Source organism: Lagenorhynchus albirostris, chromosome 6 (assembly GCF_949774975.1).
Source record: "Lagenorhynchus albirostris chromosome 6, mLagAlb1.1, whole genome shotgun sequence".
NCBI classification, from domain to species: Eukaryota; Metazoa; Chordata; class Mammalia; order Artiodactyla; family Delphinidae; genus Lagenorhynchus; species Lagenorhynchus albirostris.
This window is the reverse complement of record NC_083100.1, coordinates 114,451,049-114,464,739: the sequence shown is the minus strand read 5'-3', so window position 1 is coordinate 114,464,739 and position 13,691 is coordinate 114,451,049.

Here is a 13,691-nt window from a genome sequence, read left to right as displayed (position 1 = left end):
CGTGAAACAGGCACAGAGCACAATAAACAGAGGAACTGACACCCAAAGAAACAGAGCTAACAGAGCAGGTAGATTAAACATTTACAGTAAGCACAAACATCCTCAGAAAGTTATTAGAAGAAACAGTCTGATAGCTCAGAAATAAAAAGTGACTCCAAAGCATACTCAATAAATGGGCTATGAACAGGTTGGATACCTATGGATAATAGCATATAAATGAGCTGGAAAATCAAGTTGAGAACTTCTAGAATGCAGTGGGGAGAGAGAGAAGGAGAGAGGGAGAGAACTACAAGTTAGGATATATGAAGGCTAGATTTAGAAATTCAATATCCATTAAACAGAAGTTCCAGAAAGAGGGAATAAAGAGAGTGGAAATGAAGAATACCAGAATAAATACAGGAGGAAATTTCTCAAATTGAAGAAAGGCTAAAGTTCTCATAGTGAAAGGGGCCATCACATGACAAGCAGAATAGAAAATAAGTTGATGAATAGACATGTAGGATGAAATTTAGAACATGAAGGACAGAGAAAAGCAAAGCAGATTAATATCAGATTCAACTGCAACACTGCATGCTGGAATATCTTCAGAAGTCCAAGGGAGAATTAATCTGAACCGGCCAAGCTATCATTCAAGGGTGAGGGCAAAATATATAAAGACAATTTCAGGCAACCAAGGATGATAAAATAAATCATCTTCGATCTTACCTGTGAGAGGATGCATTCCAGCACAATGAGAATAATTCCGAGAGAAAGCTACAGGATTTAAGAAGCATACATAAAAATTAACTCAAGCCTGTTCTCTATGTCTGTGAGTCTGTTTTTGTTTCATAGATAGGTTCATTTGTGTCATAGTTTAGATTCCACATATAAGTGATATTGTATGGCATTTGTCTTTCTCTGTCTGACTTACTTCACTTAGTATGATAATCTCTAGGTCCATCCTTGTTGCTGCAAATGCATTATTTCATTCTTTTCTATGACCGAATAGTATTCCATTGTATATATGTACCACTTCTTCTTTATCCATTTATCTGTCAATGGACACTTAGGTTGCTTCCATGTCCTGGCTATTGTAAACAGTGCTTCTATGAACATAGAGGTGCATGTATCTTTTCGAATTATAGTTTAAGACAAAACTGTTCTTGTTGGCAGGTAGTACAACCTTCTACCTAGGTAACCCAAGAGAGTTATTTGGCAAATGATTAAAATGAATAAGAGAATTCAGCATGCTGGTCAGGTTATAATAGCTTCAAGCTAGCATAGGCCTTTCCTATGGCCCAGCAATAATTAAGTTGAAAGTGCTACCACCAACACCACCACAAACCATCATTAGTGATCTTATTTTCTTCACCATGCTGCCCTTTTAAAAGTAAACCCTCCAGAAAAGCCATCTTTAATCCCTAACCTCTCTGGTTGAATGTCTTTTCTCCAGAGTGGAGGGAGCAGATGGGAAGAAGGGTGCAGCCAGCAAAGGGGCAACCTTGGTGCCGCCTGGAATCTCCCTCTTTCTGGAAGAACTGCTATTTCAGGCAGGACCAGAGTTGGCAGCACAAAAGAGCACTTGGCCAGCAGTGAGAGGATTGGGAAGTCAGAGAGAGAAAGTGATGAGGTTAAATAATGACCAGCAGAGGTGCAGCCACAGGCCAGGTCTCACGGGACCAGCTCTCTGTGGTGGGAAGCGCCTCTCCTTCTGGGCCTCTGCCTTCCAGGGCTCAAGGTCTCCAGAAGCCACGGCCCAGCATAGGGCAAAGTCTGAGGAACAGAAGGGTTAATGCCTAAGCCAGTGGTTCTCAACCTTTGGTACCCGCAGAACCACCGGGAATAGAGGAACACCAAATGCAGATGCCAGGGCACCCCACTCTCCAGAGTCTATCTCAAGGAGCTCCTGAGGGGGGTCCAGTGTACATCAAAGCAGGGAAACCCTGCCCTGGAGTCATGCACAAGTGGAGTCTGGGCTTCTCTTGCTGCACTGGCCCTTAGGCAAGGGCTGGCAGCTGCCCTGACCACAGCAGGTCCTGGCTGCCTGAGCTGCAGACTAGGAAATGTGTGACATCGTCTCCCCACTCAGGGCACCCCATCATCCGCTCCCTTTGCCCATCTCTTGACTTAATTGTTTTTTCATCATCTCATCATTTCCACCATTTATTTCAGGTTTTAAATTTTATTTCTTAAATTGAAGTATCCACCCTTAATGACAGGAACAAAGAATTTTAAGAAAATCTGAATGCCCAGGCCAGCACCCCAGGGCAATTAAGTCAAAACCTCTGTGGTAGGGCTGGGGCCTCAGGGTTTCCTGAAGTTCCCCACGTGATCCCATGTGCAGCCCAGACAGCCATCCCCTAAGGGTGACCCATGGGCCTCGCCAGTGATTGGTTCAGGGATGGGCGTGTGACCCAGTTCTGCCCAATGAGACGTGAGAAGTCTTGGGGGTAAAAAGGTATTTGAAATTCTGTCAGTTCCGGAGGATTCTTCAGTCATAACAAGGAATGAAGTACTGACCCATGCGACAACATGGATGCCCCCCAAAGCATTAGGCAAAGTTTAAAAAGCCAGGCAAAAAGACAACATATTGTATTATTCCACTCACACGGAACGTCCACAAGTGGCAAATCTATAGGAACAGAAAGCAGATGAGTGGTTACCTAAGGCTGGGGAGAGGAAGAGGATGGGAGAGACTGCTTCATAGCTACGGGCTCTCCTTCCGGGCTGCTGACATTGATCTGGAACTGGGCAGCGCTGATGGCTACACATCGTGAGTGTACGAAATGCCACTCGGGGTAACTTCTGTGGTGTGTCTTTCCCGCCCCGACACACACGCAAAGTACAGCTGTCCTCTGAGAGAGTGCCTGGGAGAGATGGTACCTCTCTGTGTCAGGAGAAGACGAGGTGAATCCCCAGATCCTGTGAGCAGCCTGAGGAAGGAGCCAACACGGAGGAAGGTAGAGCGGAAAATGGGGCAACACTGGTCACAGATGGCCTGGCTGAGCCGCTGAATCTGCACGTGCCCCCGGGGTCCATCCCACTTCCAGGGGCTCTGTTATGGTTGACGGTAAATGCCCTCTGGTTTAAGGTTGTTTGGCTCAGGGTTTAAGATCACACGTTTGACTTTATTTATTTATTTTTATTGCCTGTGCCACGTGGCTTCTGAGATCTTAGTTCCCCGACCCAGGCCTTCGGCAGTGAAAGCGCCGTGTCCTAACCACTGGACCGCTAGGGAAGTCCCTAAGATCAAACGTTTCAGATTTTCCTCCTCATTTGATGGTGCTGTTGTCTCACTGGGCTGAGTAGGCTGCTGGCGACCCAGCGTGAGCAGTGACCTATCTCCTCGCCCAAGACTTGAGTCAGACTTACGAAGAGCCTGGAATGGGCGCGGGGGGCGGGGGGCCCATCTGTAAGTATGGCTGCACAGGGCTGGCTGCACCCACACGCAGCCTGTGGGGCTGAGTGGTGGCCTCTGGGAGAGGGGCCCCTGAGAATGATCCACAGGCACTTGTGAGTGCCTTGGTGCCAGGTCTCATACCCCAGACACTGCCCACAGGCAGGCGGCACGGGGGGACCCAGCTGGAGAAGGCGTGTATCCCCAGAGGGGTGGTTAGAAAAGGGGGATCAGCCTGTGAGACTTGGGCTGTGGCCTCGGGGTGGGGCTTGGCCCACAAGCCTGCCTTCCTGGTCCTCATGGCTGGACCACACTTAAGAGGGGCATCCAGGTGATATAGTCAAGGATGAGGGCCATTGACTTTGGCCAACCGTTTCTCTTGGTGCTAAGCCAGTCTCACCCAGAACTTATGAGAAGATCTTGGGCTTCCCACGGCAATGTCCCCAGTGGGCCGGGACGTGCTAGCCTCAGGGAGGGGAACCTAGGCCCCAGGCAGCTGAATTTTCACTGTCAGTTCAAGCACTGGTGTCTGAGATGAGCGCACTGTACCTGTCCCCAGAGTTGACTGAAAGAAAAACACACAACGTAAAAATTGTGAGTTTTAAGTTTTATTTGGAGACCTTACTGGGGACTACAGTCTGGGAGACAGCCTCTCAGTAGCTCTGAGGAACTGCTCTAAAGGGGTAAGGAAGGAGTCAGGATATAGATGAACTTTTTTGCTGGTAAAAGCATGTAGTCAAGCAACAAAAGATTACTACTAATCACTAAGAACAGACATTTCAAGCTGATGATATTAGCACTTTTCTAAGTATGGAAAGATGCAAGATGCAGGGTCGTTTGAAATTCTTCCTTAGATACGCGTCTTAACTATCTAGGGATCACTATAACCAAAGCACAGAAAGTTCCTGTTTTTCTCCATCCTGGATCTCCCGCAGCGTGCGCCATTGGTGAGCAGCTGCAGTGGCCGATGGCCTGATCCCTGTAGAACTGGAACGGCTGGCAACATTTTTTTCTTTACACCTGGAACTGGGTGACACCAGGTGGCCTCTGGGCCTGCCTGGCTGAGACCTCCTCCCCATGGTGTGTCCAGCAACTCCCAGGGCCGCTCCGTCCCTTCCAGCTCTCCTGGGCTCAGGCCTCCGTTCTGCAGGGGCTCTGTAAGAGGAGTGCACTTTGGCCCTTGAATGGAGGGGCAGGTGTCTCCTCAAACTGTCTCCTGTTTTTCTGGAAGGAGAGCAGCCTCAGTCTCATTCTGCGGGAGAAGTTGACTAGTGTGTTCGGGACTTCCCAGACCGAAGGGAAAATTGCCGCAAGCCTCAGGACCAACTTCCACTCAAACTGGGCCTTGTGTGTGAGCCAGGCATTTGGAGATGCAAGCCAGAGGCTTCCTGGCATGGCTAAGACTGGCTCGGCTTTCAGACCAGGGGGGCTTCCAGGCTCATCCTGGGAGTTAGTCACGCCCACCCCCTTGCTGATCTCACTACCCATCCACACTGATAAGCAGAGTCCCAACCCCGCAGGGCTCCTCTCTGCGCATCATCCCCACCTAGCCCTTCTCCCTCCCCTGGGGGCTAACATGCACGCCCACCCCCCCCAAGCCCTGGAGTTCCTGTTCTATTGCTAAGATGTGCCTACCTCATTAACCTGGGGGTCAACTTCCATCCCCTTCTTCCCACAATGGATGGACACGGGCACCAGACCGCAAGGCTCCCCCTGAGTCCTGCGTCCCCCCTCCCAGCCCCATTCCGTCTGGACATCGAGATCCTGGAAGACTCCCAGCGTCCATCAGATCCCCATCAGGCCCGTGCTTCTTCTCACTCATTCAGCCCCCTCCCCTATCCCCCTCCACTGTTCCCCTCCTCCCAAGGTCCTGTCCTCTCTCTGTCTCCCCCTTTCCCCAACCCCAAGTCCTCCTCTGTTCTCTGATGCCTTGGTCCCTCTACTTAAACCTGTGCCAGTGTCGGGGACTAATGGGCATCTACTCACGTGGTCTAACTCCTGCCTCACCGTCCCCCGACTCCCCACCTTCTATAGCCGACTAGTACTGGGCACTGGGCAGGCCCGGGCACCTGCTTGCCTCATCTCACCTTATCCTCACGACAGACTCCCGAGGAGGTGTTGTTTGCATGCTCTCACAGCCGGATGAATGAATGAACATCTGCCTTCCCGCAGGTGTGGGCTTCTCCAGGGTCTCTGCCCTAGGCTCTGACACAAAGTGAGGCTGCCACAGGGATGGCTGAAGGAGGGGCAGATCATTCTGTGGTACTGGGGACTGTGGGTGACTGGGTTTCAGAAGTGAGGGGATGAGAAACCAGGCTGACTTGTTAGGACAGACATCCTGGACTGAGGTAGGTGGCGGACAAGATGCTGGGCTGTTGCCCATAGATACTTCCTGGGCAGGCAGCTAAGAGGCACTGAGCTCTTCCCTTCTATCCATCTTTCCCTCGCTCCCTCCCTCCCTCCCTCCATCTATCCATGTAGCTTGGTGTAGCTGTCCACAGGACATGTGGGTACCACAGCTCAGTGGAGCAGACCAGGAGGAGGACCAGTGGGCTTCGATAAGGACTGAGAGAAAACAGGGAGCAGGTTCTGATACCAAGGGGTCAGCTTGGCCAATTACTGCCCAGAGCAAATATGGGCACAGGGGGGCCTGATATCCTGATTTTTCTAGAGAATCCAGAAATGTGAGTTTTTAGGTACACTCTCCTGATTGTTAAGTGTTCACAACTAATCACATTTAAAACACTGGACAGGCCCCAGCTGTGTGAATCAGGCAAAACGTGTACAGGCTGGAATCAGCGCAGGGGCCGCCAGTGCGCAGCCTCTGACATGGGATCCAAAACGCAGGCTTTGGAGTCAGAGGTAGAGCCTGCGGGCACCGGCTAACTGAAAGATGTGGGGCAAAGCACTCAGCCACTCTGAACCTCAGTCTCCTCCTCTGTAAACTGGGGTGAGATCTACCCACCTCGCAAGGATGGTATGAGGGTTAAACAGGTAATGCAAGACAAGCGCCACACACAGCGCCTCCTTGGAGCGACCCCGCCCCCCGCAATGATGGCTGTTGTCGCTGTTTCCCATCACAGTGGTGAACGTCGGCCCAGGGTCAGGCCCGGGGGCAGCGCGGCAGCGAGGACCCTCCCAGGCAGCCCCCTGCAGGCTTGCTAGTGCCGGTTCCTTGTGGCTGGCCCTCCGCAGGCCCCAGGACCACGAGGAGGACGCGGGGCTCCCAGCCAGGACAGAGACTTCCCCTTCCCCTCTCCTTCCTCCTTCCCCTTCCCTCCTTTCCTAGTTCTCTTCCTTTACTTCTGCTGAAAGCGAAAAGGGAAGTTTAAAAAAGCAGAACAAAGGTTTTGGTTATATTTTTTTTACTTTTTTTCTGGCCGCGCTGTGCCGCCGCACGTGGGATCTTAGTTCCCCGACCACGGGGTGGGTGGGGGAGGGGGAGGACCCGCGCCTCTGCAGTGGAAGCGTGGAGTCTTAACCACTGGACCGTCAGGGAAGCCCTTGGTTGTATTTTTTGTTTGTTTGCTTTTTAAGCGTATTTGGAGTCTCAGTTTTCGGAAAAGTCAGCATAGGTCACGGGGTAAGTGCAGGGAGTAAAAGTTGTCTTCGTGGGGATCAGAGCCCGGGGCACTGGGTCCTGGAGACCCCTACTCTCAGAAGCGTTCCTCCTCCAAGCCTCTGCTCAGTGAGTGTTCTGGGGGCTGCGGGGCTGCGGGGAGGAGGCAGGGGGGCGGCTGGGGTGAGCGCAGGGGCAGGGGGGCCCCCTTGATCCCCAGCTGTAGTGTCGCAGACTCTCCTGATTGCTTGAGTCGCCCTCAGTTCGTTTCTGTTATTTGACTCCTAGAAGGAGTTGTCTGGGTTTCAGGCAACAGTGCCTGGTCCATATTCGCTGTGGGTCCCAGTGTCTCTGCTCTGGGTCTGGGAGCCCCAGGTCTCTTCTTGCCTCCTATGGTGTCACTACAGCTTCTGCCTCTCCTGTGACTGCTGTCTGTCCAGCTGCCCCTCGCTGGGGCCAGTGGGCAAGGGTGGGGGCCTGGGTCCTTGGCGCTGCTCCGGCTCTTGTCCCTGTGATCTTCCCCTCCCCTCCCCTCCCCTCCCCTCCCCTCCTCTCTCCTCCCCTCCCCTCCTCTCTCCTCCCCTCCCCTCTCCTCCCCTCCCTCCCCTCCCCTCATCCTCCCCTCCCCCTCCCCTCCCCTCCCCCTCCCCCTCCCCTCCCCCTCCCCCTCCCCTCCCCCCTCCCCTCCCCTCCTCCTTCCCTCCCTCTCCTCCCCTCCCTCCCCTCCCCTCCCCCTCCCCCTCCCCTCCCCCCTCCCCTCCCCTCCTCCTTCCCTCCCCTCCTCCTCCCCCCCTCCCCTCCCCCTCCCCTCCTTTCTTCTTAATCTTTTTCTCAGTGTCTCAGTATCTTAGTCTCTCTTTCTCTGTGCTTCCACCTGTGTTATCTCACTGCTGGAGGGTTTCCACCTCACAACTTCTCACTTCAGCATCCTTGCTGACCAGCTGATCTTCCCTGGGTTTCTCAATTCAAAGAAAAAAGAACCCTGGGGGAGGGCCTCAGAATACTTCTGGTCGCTTGGGTTCACCATCACTGCCCATCAGGTCTTTGGTTGCTGGCCTGCCCATGGATTGATTGCCTTGTATGGGCCAGGTGTCAGTTCCAAGTACTGTGTGACCTTGGGCAAATTCCTGCAACCTCTCTGAGGCTCCGTTTATCCCACCTGCCAAATGGGGACATTCATATTTAACTTACAGAACAAAAATGTAATCCTGGGGATGTGAATTCCTTGAGGTCAGGAACAATGTCTTATTCACCTCTAGATCCTCTGATTCAGATTCATGATAAGCACTCAGTAAATACCTGTTGAATTAAGTTGTTTGTAAGTGGTTTATGTATGTATGAATTAAGAATGCTTTTTGCTATGAAAAACAGAAAATCCTCTTTATAGAGGCCTAGTCATATAGCAAGATTCTTCAGATCAGGTAACTGCTTGCATTGGTTTAGCAACTCCTGATGTCGGTGCAAGCTTATCTGCAAGTCTCTTGCTTATTGCCTTGTGACCACAAAATAGCTGCTGTGGCTCCAGACATTTTATTTGTATTCAACGAAGCACAAAGGAGGAAAAGCTGCATGTTTCCCTTGAATCAAAAAAAGCAGAACCTTCCCAATCCCAGAAGATTTTCACTTAATTCTCATTTCTATGTCAAATGTCCACTCAGTTCCAATGGAGGCTGGTAAAGTAAGTATTTAACTCTCCCAGCTTCTTTAAAGGAGGCGGCAAGGAACAGGGGAGAGAAATCTTATCATTTTAGCCAACTGCACTCTGCCCCCGTCCTCTTCCTCCCGCTCTCCTCCCTCTGTTGGGATTGTGGGATAGAGGTATTTTGTGAGGATTGCGCCTGGAGTACGAGAGAGAAAGTCAGGAACAGGATGCAGGCCTGGGGGCAGGAGGTTTGTGTTACTGGAAGTGTGTCCGTTGGCTAGACCATGGCCCTCTCTGGACTGGGGCTTCCAGGCTCCTTAGTGAGGGGGCTGAACAAGATGGTGTCTGAGGGTCTTCCAGCTCTCATGGTCTAGCTTCGTGAGAGCACCGTGTGAAGGCCAGAGAGGAAGGGAGAACGGAGTGGGAAGCAAAGAGTTAGAAACAAATATGTGTGTATATGTGTGCAGAGCTGTAGACATGTTTGTAGGCAACGGGAACTGAAATGAGGGATTGAAGCATCCCCAGCACTGGGCTAGCCAAGACAGAAGTGAGAGAGCTGTAGGCTATTGTGTGTGACGGTATCCCCAGGCTGGCAGTACCCCCTGGGGGCAGTACGCCCAGGGAGGCAGTCACCTCAGGTGCGCAGTACCCCAGGTGGGCAGGACCCCCAGGTGGGCAGTACCTGGGACTCAGAGATGGTTCCAGCTCCCTGGCTGGACCAGATTGTGAAGCAGAGAAAGCAGCATGGACCAGCCCTTCATTTTCTGTCGGGAAAGAATGAATCAGGGCATCTTGGACTCCTCCCTCCCGCCCCTTCCTTCTAGGGAGGCACTTATTTATCATTAGCTCTAAAGCAATAAGAATATCTTCTCTTTATTGAACTCATTTGTGTTTTCTGCTTTTTCTAAAAACCAAGTCCGGGCCTATAACAGTGTTTGCCATCTCTTAAAGGAAGAAATTCTCCCTTACCCCAGGCGTGGGCCTAAATTATATTTTAAAAATAGCTTTGTTTTTTAATTACTATATTTCGTTTATGAGAATGAAATAGGCTTCTAAAGAAGTGACTCATTATGGAAAAATACAAAAACAGAATTTGTGAATTTTTGCTGTTTTTCACTAACCTTGTACATTTTCTTGCTATCCAAGAAAGAAGAAACTACAACTGACTTCATTGTGAGCTCTTTACTTAAAACTGTGGACTAGATTGTTTTGATTATAATGTTTCTTAACTATATAGAAATATAAAATTAAGCATCAACTTCTTATGCTAATAGCGCTTATACTTTTGGGTACCATAAAACCAAAACAAATTTAGAAATCATATATAAACAGTACAAAACCAGTAAAATTCAAAACAACATTAATTTAACATGAGGGATAGTGATGTTTTCCTGAAAATTAATAAAACCTTACAGTAGGACTGGGAGGCATAAGGCTTTATTTTGTTTTTCCTTTTGTTTTTGTCTTGTTCCGCATGGCTATACTTCTAAGGACAAAGAAATTAAAAATAAACCTTAAACTTTAAGAGTTTTAGTCCTCCAAGTAATACTAGTAATGTAATTTTGAAATTATTTGATTCATGTTGTAGGAGACAGTAAATAAGTAATTACACTAATTGAAACAAAAATTATCAAGTTAAGGGGGAAAAGATACAAACATGAAAACAAAGAGGGGGGAAAAGCCCTCTAATATTAAATTTGAACTGGGACTATCAATAAGAACATATGGTTTTTACTTCTTTATTTATAAATATTTATTTATTATTTATTTGGTTGCATTGGGTCTTAGTTGCAGCAGGTGGGCTCTTTAGTTGTGGCTCACTGGCTCCTTAGTTGTGGCATGAGAACTCTTAGTTGCAGCGTGCATGTGGGAGCTAGTTCCCGGACGAGGGATCAAACCTGGGCCGCCTGCTTTGGGAGTGTGGTGTCTTAACCACTGCGCCACGGAGGAAGTCCCTGGTTTTTTTTTTTTTTAATGTGAATTTTCTAGCTCTGCCCATTGAGAGGGCCCAGGAGCAATCATATCTCAGTAGCAATGAGCACACCTAGCACCCAGATTTTAGATTCTAATACCATTTTCCACTGAAAGAAATTAGAACTCTCAGAGAAATGGCTGACTCCAGGGATGGAGAGAGAAAATACAAGGTGAGCTTGCCAGAAAGAAAGGAAGCTTTTCGTGATGGTAAATTTTATACGTCAACTCGGCTAGATTATGGTGCCCAGTTGTTTGGTCAAATATTAATCTAGATGTTGCTGTGAAGTTGTCTTGTAGATGTAATTACATCTACAATCAGTTGACTTTAAGTAAAGGAGTTTATCCTGGATAATGTGGGTGAGCCTCGTCCTATCACTTGAAGGCCTTAAGAACAAAAAATGGATCAGAAGGCATTCCACCTCCCTGACTATAACGTAAAAGTCCCACCCGAGTTTCCAGCCTGCTGGTCTACCCTACAGATTGCAAACTTGTTTGTCCCTACCACTGTGTGAACTTATTCCTTAAAATAAATCAAATACATATATTATTGGTTCTGTTTCTCAGGACAACCCTGACCTTGAAAGACTAATAGGGATGTAACAAAAGGACAAGGAACCAGCTAAATGGGGCTCCCACCAGCCAAATTTGGAACAATTTGAGCAAGAAAAAAGAATAAAGAATGAACTGATTAAAAACATTGAATAAATGAAGACCCATGAGACCATAGCAATGTTTAAAAAGAAAGAGAGAGAAAGATGAAAAAACTCACCTGATTTACTACCTCATTTACTATTATGACTGTTATACCAATTCCTTATTCTGGAAATAAAGAGAAAAAATTAAGCATTTATACTATCTTTTTAGCAGGGAATGTAGAAAGAATGTTAGTAAACAATTATTTTTCAATCCCCAACGAAAGAATTGATTTGAGAACGGATCATCAATGGATGCTAAACCTCCCTTAATTGAGAGTGTGCTAGGGATCGGGGACTTGCATGGGGCCAAACTACCATCCTGCCTCTCATCTGCTAATTGCAAGATAAAAACATGCCTTCGCAGTGGGAAGAGCAGGCTGTCACCAGCTTAGCCAAACCGAATATCACTACCAATGGGATTGGCTGACATGAGGCACCTCCTGTAGTGATGTGGTGTGAAGTGCACAGCATCACGGGTCAGGTAAACCTGCCAAAGAGTGTTTAGACTCAGCTTCCAGTTTATAAGAACTCCAGGGAAGCAAGTCAAACCAAACCCCAAGGAAACACAATTCAGAATATGGGACATTCTATAAGACAACTGACCTGGTTTCTTCAAACAGGCAATAGCATATTCCCCCCAAAAGGTGGGGCCTCTTCAAAGTGGACTAAAATGTCTCAGCAACAAATGCAAGGTGTGAACATTGCTTGAATCCTGTTAACAAAAAACCCCATATATATATATATATATATATATGTATATATATACACATATATACATATATATATAAAGGTGTATATATATATATATATAAATACTTTTATACATACATATATGTCTTTGTGACAGCTGGTAAAATTAAACTTAATTTAATATGGATTGGATATTAGATGATATTAGACATATTATCGTTGAAATTTTAGGTGTGACAGTGGTAGTGTAATTTACGAGAATTCCTTATTCTTTGGAGATGCACTGAAGTCTCTAGGAGTGACGTGTCATGATATCTGCAGCTAAATTTCGAATGGTTCATATATATTATGTATATATTGAAATTATATATCATATATAAAAATATATATACATTATATATAATATTATATACATGGTTTATATATAAAATTTATATATAATATATGATGTATACACTATATGTATATTTTTTAACCATATATATGTGGCAAAGTGTTTACAACTCTTGCATCGAGGTGATAGGTATATGAGGGTTTGTGGTATTATTCTTTCCATTTTTCTTTGTTTGTGAGATTTTCCATTAAGAAAAGTTGGAAAAAACTGTAGAATCAAAATAACAACGTAAATGTACTGTGATGGAAGACGTTCATACCTTGTAGGGTAGCACTTGGATGCCAGCTCTTGCTGCCGTTTTAATTTTCAGGTGCCCACAGGACTCGGTGTCATGAGAAGACTCAATTCTCCAAGTACTTTCTCTACTAAAACTATGGTCAAACCTTTTTACCGGGCATTATGTAGTTGTTTGACCGTCTCTTGATGCCAACAATGATGTATAAAATCTTTTATATTTACCATGAGATACAGTACTTGGTGACAGTATGACCCTATATGGAAACATAAACTCCAGTCTGCTGTGGCTGACAGGTCTCAGTTATAAGGTGTCATGCAGATAAGGCAGGTACCAACATGGGTGGCTGCCCAGTGGGCCTCCATTCTATTCAGGGCACTGATTATGGCTCTGTGTCAGTTTTAATACTCACTTTCCCAAATTCCCTGTTGCTAAGCATGACATGTGACTCAGTTCTGGCCAATGGGATGAAAGTAAAAATGATTCATTGGGTGGGGCTTCTGGGTAACCTCTGTACAAGGGACACAGTTGGGGGGCATGTGGCTTCAATCCTTTACTCTTTGGCTCTCCTGTTGTCCCCCACTAAAACTGGAGGTGTAACAGACATCTTGCAGCTGTGAGGATACACGTCCCACAGACTATTACTAGAGTAACAGAGTCAGAAGATGGAAGGAAACTGTGTCCTTGATGACATCCTGGAACAGCTGCGTTTGCCCTGCACTGCTTTTCCTCAGATTTCTTAACATCTAGGAGAAACAAACTTATATGTGTTTAAGCCAGTGTCTGTTAACTTAACTTGCATATAAATACATCCTTGAATGATTCATTTAAAATATACTAATGTTAGATGTTTAGATTATCATATGTGCCATGAATGTTGATGCAGAAATTCTTAACAAAATATTAGCAAATGGAATTCAGCAATATATAAAAAGAATTATGTACCATGACCAAGTGGAGTTTATTCTAGGGGTGCAAAGCTGGCTCAATGTTAGAAAAGTCAATGTAATCCATCATATTAACAGTCTAAAGAAGAAAAATTATATGATTGTATTAATGGATGCAGAAAAAGCATTTGACAAAATTCAACACCAATTCACAATAAAAAAAAAACTCTTAGAAAACT